We start from the raw sequence: 6,033 nt of genomic DNA, 5'->3' as shown, positions 1-6,033 counted from the left end.
CTGGACTCAAGCTCTCAGCGCGCGCGCGAAACAGCACAGTTCACAGCACAAGTGCCAGGACCTAACTATAAGGATAATAAGAGGAGTGGCGAGGTTGCCATGGAGACTGCGTCCTCCTTGGGTACCACTAATAATACTAATAATAAAAATGAAAGCTGACACATTGTTAAATACAGATTTGTCGTTTAGAACTAACAGAAGTTAATAATAATAATTAATAGTCATTAATATATGTACTGTGCAATAATATAGCCTACTGTTCTTTTGAGCTTTCTATTTATTAAAGAGTCCTGAAAAGAAGCATTACGTTTTCTTAAAATATTATGCAACAAAAACTGTTTACAACGTTGATAATAATAAAAGAATTATTAATAAATAAGTGCCAACTAACTAACATTATGGCTCTTGAAAATTCAGTTTAACTATCAGAGGAATAAATGAAAATTTAAAATATATCAAAATAGAACAAACAGTTATTTTTAATTGTAATAATATTCCACAATGTTACTACTTTAACTGCATTTTTATCAAATAAATGCATTTTAATGTTTTTTTCTTTTCTTCAAAAAATCATAATTGTGACCACGGACCACAAAACCAGTCATAAGGTAAATTTTTACAAAACTGAGATGTGTACATCATATGAAAGCTCAATAAATAAGCTTTCTATTGATATATGGTTTGTTAGGATAGGACAATATCTGGCCGAGATACATCTATTTGAAATCTGGAATCTGAGGGTGCAAAAAAATCAAAATGCTGAGAAAATCACCTTTAAAGTTCTCCAAATTAAGTTTTTAACAATGCATATTACTAATCAAAAATTAAATTTTGATATATTTATAGTAGGAATTTTACAAAAAATCTTCATGAAACATGATCTTTACTCAATTTCCTAATGATTTTTGGCATAAAAGAAAAATCAATAATTTTGACCCATACAATGTATTTTTGGCTATTGCTACAAATATACCCCAGCGACTTAAGACTGGTTTTGTAGTCCAGGGTCACAATTATTCAACATTTTTGGGGATAGTGTATATTTTTATTCCCGTATGTGTATGTTTAAGTATTGAATATGTACACCTGCATTCAAAAGATTGGGATCAGTAAGATTTTTATTTTTTTATTTATTTTTTTTAAAGAAGTTTCTTATGCTGATCAAGGCTGGATTTATTTGATAAAATATATATTAAAAAACAGTAATATTGTAAAATATTATTTCAATTTAAAATGACTGTTTTCTATGTGAATATATTTTAAAATGTAATTTATTCCTGTGATGCAATGCTGAATTTTCAATATCATTACTCCAGTCTTCAGTGTCACATGATCCTGCATAAATCATTCTAATATGCTGATTTATTATCAATGTTGAAAACTTTTGTGCTGCTTAATATTTTGTTGGAACCTGTGATATATTTTTTTCAGGAATCTCTGATGAATAAAAAGTAAAAAAAGAACAGCATTTATTTAAAATAAAAATCTTTTGAAATATTTTGTAATAATATAAACTGTAATAATATAAAAAGTTTGTGGTCAGTACATTTTTATTCTGTCTTTTTGAAAAATAAATTAATACTTTTATTCACCACGGATGTGTTCAATTGATAAAAAGTGATAGCAAAGACTTACATTGTTAGAAAATATTTCTATTTTGAATAAAATTTGTTCTTATTCGATTTTTTATTCATCAAAGAATCGAAAAAAATATTAAGCAGCACAACTGTGTCCAACATTAATAATAAATCAGCATATCAGAATGATTTCTGAAGGATTATGTGACACTGAAGACTGGAGTAATGACTGTTTAAAATTTGAATTTACATCACAGAAATAAATAATATTTTAAAATATATTAAAACAGAAAGCCATTATTTTAAACTGTAATAATATTTCACAATATAATCGTTTTGTCTGTATTTTTAATCAAGTAAATGCAGCCTTGATGAGCAAGAAACTTCTTTAAAAAACTTACTGATCCCAAACTTTTGAATGGCAGTGTATGTAAACACGAAAAATATACAAATGTTATTTATAGCCCAAACCAACTTGTACCAAGCAAATTCAGGATATTAAAGTTTCAGCATCCTCATTTAATCAATACAAACGACCTTAAATGCCATCGTTAAGGTTTCTCCATTTACTGACAGTAATTGACTCCCCCAAAAGAGCGATAGGCTAAATGTCATCACCAGGGTGGCCTTAAGAAGCACAACACTCTAGAGTAAACTCCTTGTATTAAAGGTCGAATTAACACCTGGTGTTGCAGTACTACAACAAACAGAATGTGCAAACAGTCTTTGTTTGAAGACTACTTTTTACATTTGCATATGTAAATAATAAGTCAATAAATTAACAGAATCATTTAGGGGGTCTTTATTCATGCCAAGGAGCCCCATAGTGCCTTTGGAGATGAGTGATGCAGAGACCTCAGGTTAGATACTGCATAAAACTGCTGCATTTTAAGCCTGGCCTATCCACCTTATTTTTCATTGTGGAAGCACTCTGTTATCGGTGAATGTGTGAGACTTACGCTTCATTAACCACGCTAGGGAAATAACAAGAAGAATCACAAAGTGCAGTAAACGGTAAAATTGTTTGTGCTACAACCCAGTGTGTTTATAATGAAGACAATAAATGAAAATAATAAGGTAAGAAACACCAGTTTGTAATATCAAGCAGCAAAACAAGCTGCTTTTTACAGCTAAAAATAGCTGGAAGTGAATGACACCGGTGAATAATGCATATTCAAATTAACTTTTTAACTTCAGTTAAAGCTAAAGTTAACTTAAAGGTGACATATCATGAAAATCTGACTTTTTCAATGTTTAAGTGTCATAATTGTGTCCCCTGTGCATCTAACAACCCAGAAAACATGAAAAAGGACAGCCTAGTAACTTTTTCTGCAAGCATGTGAAAAAACAAATCCAATTGTGCTCCCCCCGTGACTTAGACAAGGGATCTTATTAGAACATTACACCCCTTAATCGGCATGTTGCCACCTACAGCGTCCTTATTTTGTTTTTGCAATTGACAACGATGTACCAGCTTTAAAGCTGAAATTTTGAGCGAACCATGCTAACTGTTCTGTTGTTGGCTGCACAGACGAACACAGAACACTATTTAGAGCCCTAGCCTCAGAGGAGACAAGAAAGCAGTGGATGTATTGATTTATTTACTGTATATTACGCTGCTCCCACACAGATCAAATATAAAATTTCTTTTACAGCTACAGCTGTTTACTTTTAAAGACATAACCAACTGTTTTTGTAACCTAGTGTGTTTTTAACACAAACTTGTGTGAATTTGACAGTTTAAGCGCAATACGACATGAAAGAGAACTTGGTTTAGTACTCTCATACCATGTGACCTTTTGAACATTCTGTTGACACTAAGTAACGTTGCACCTACATGTCAACTAACTGTAGAGTATTAGTAGACTGTCTACTTAAAGGGGTCATCGGATGCAAAACTCACTTTTACATGTTGTTTGAACATTAATGTGTGTTGGCAGTTTGTGTACACAACCACCCTACAATGATAAAAATCCACCCAGTGGTATTTTTTTAATCTTTAAAAGTAATATCCCCTTTTAAAAATCAGGTCATTCTCAGCTTCTTGTCGGTGTGACGGCACACCTACAAAGGCTGCTCCCAAGATAGTTGATTGACATGAGCACTTTACCTTAGACCCGCCCTCACCGAGCTGAAACAGTCCGGCTCCGATCGCCATTGTGTCAACTGAGGTGCAGAAGAATGCAAGAATGCCTCCGATTGAGTGACTGAGGTGTTCTGCTAAACGCGGCTAAAGTAAACATTACAGCTCATAATCCCACATCAGAGAGGGGCGGAGCGAGCAGAGCTCATTTGCATTTAAAGGGACCATCCAATAAAATTAGTTAATGTTTTGCAGAGCTGATTTTGGCAAGGTAAAAGGGTGTTTTTTTACACTACTATTGAGAATTTTTAACCAAAGTATATTATAGACTTTATATTAAGACCCTAAAGAATCCTATGAACTTTTGGTAAATGGGCATCCGATGACCCCTTTATAATCTGCTAACTCTTTATTGTGATGGTCTCCCAACAGACATTCTATACTGACTATAAGTAAATTTGCAAGTACATGTCAACATAACCCTAACCCTACCAGTCTACTAATACTCTACTAACACTCTAATGAGAGTTAGTAGACATGTAGGTGCAACATTACTTATAGTCAACAGAATGTGTTAAAGGGGCCATCAAAATAAAGTGAAACCTGATAATCAAAATCAAACAGATGTTTTTTGGCAGAATATCTGGCGTACAAGCTGTAAAGTCACAGTCCTATTCTGGAAAAGGGGGCAGGGAGCAGCAGCTCATTTGCATTTAAAGCGCCATGCACGAAAACAGCGTGTTTCTGCTTTCACACAAAATAGGCATTTTAAAAATCATATAATAAATGATCTGCGAGGTAGTTTGAGATGGAACTTCACAGACACATTCTGGGGACACCTGAGACTTATATTAAATATTGTAAAAAGGGGCATAATAGGTCTCCTTTAATATTGTTTTTTTTTTTAATCACAAAAATTACTTTGTAATCAAACAATAATTAGAAGAACCCCTATGGTACTGCATTAAACTCCTTAGGGATCACAGACACTTTTTTAAAATTATTAGTATAATATATTATATTTTGGCTAATATATACAAAAACAAACAAGCAAACAAACAGATTACACTACCACCAACTAGACCAGTGGTTCTCAACCAGGTTCTCAACTAAATGATTTAATAAACTTATTTTAAATTATTATTATAACTTAAACTGATTAAAAAAAAAAGACAAGAATTAAAATAGTATTAATAACTATGGTTTTCCTTGAAGAACCATGGTTCTCACCAACCTAGACTACCAGTCAAAAGTTTTTGAACAGTAAGATTTTTAATATTTTTAAAGAAGCCCCTTCTGCTCACCAAGCCTGCATTTATTTGATCCAAAATACAGCAAAAGCAGTAATATTATTAAATAGTTTTATTATTTAAAACTGCTTTCTGAATATATTTTTAAATAATCAAAGCTGAATTTTCAGCATCATTACTCCAGTCTTCAATGTCACATGATCCTTTAGAAATTATTCTAATATGCTGATTTTCTGTTCAATAATAATAATAATAAGCATTTATCTGAAATAAAAAGCTTTTGTAACATTATACACTATACCATTCAAAAGAAATTATAGAAATTAATACTTGTATTTAGCAAGGATGCTTTAAATTGATCAAAAATGATGATGAAGACATTTATAATGTTACAAAATAATTCTATTTCAGATAAATGCTGTTCTTCTGACTTTTCTATTTAACAAAGAAACCTGAAAAAAAAAATTCTACTCAGCTGTTTTCAACATAATAATAATAATAATAATAATAATAATAATAATAATAATAATAATAATAATAAACATTTTCTGAGCAGCAAATCAGAAAATTAGAATGACTTCTGAAGGATCAATCAACTGGAGTAATGATACTAAAAATTTTGAAATGACATACATTTAAATAACTTACAGTTTAAAATATAATCAAATACTTTTTGCTGTACTTTGGATCAAATAAATGCAGGCTTGGTTCAAATAAATGCAGGCTTGGTGAAAAAACATAAAAAATCTTACTGTTTAAAAACTTTTGACTGGTAGTGTAATTTTTTTTAAAAGTTTAAAAAATAAACAGCATTTATTTTTACATTATTTTTCTAATTATGTCAAGCTCTGAAAATATTTTATCGAGTAAAAATTGTAAATAAATATATATATTTAAAAATCCTTAATATTTAATCTTTAATCACTCGGCAGTTGAATATTTTTGTGGCCTTGGAGTCAAAAGCGTTGAGAACCATTGCTCTAGACAGATGGATAGATGTGCGAATCCAGGGTTATATATTGACGTTAGCCTTCTAGTTTACCACAGTGCCTGGAGATTTCTTTTATCTTGCTACACATGTTGAAAGACCTAAACCATTTCAGAAAATACCACATAGTTGACT

The sequence above is a fragment of the Garra rufa genome, chromosome 5 (assembly GCF_049309525.1).
Source record: "Garra rufa chromosome 5, GarRuf1.0, whole genome shotgun sequence".
Classification (NCBI taxonomy): domain Eukaryota; kingdom Metazoa; phylum Chordata; class Actinopteri; order Cypriniformes; family Cyprinidae; genus Garra; species Garra rufa.
This window is presented reverse-complemented; position numbering follows the sequence as displayed.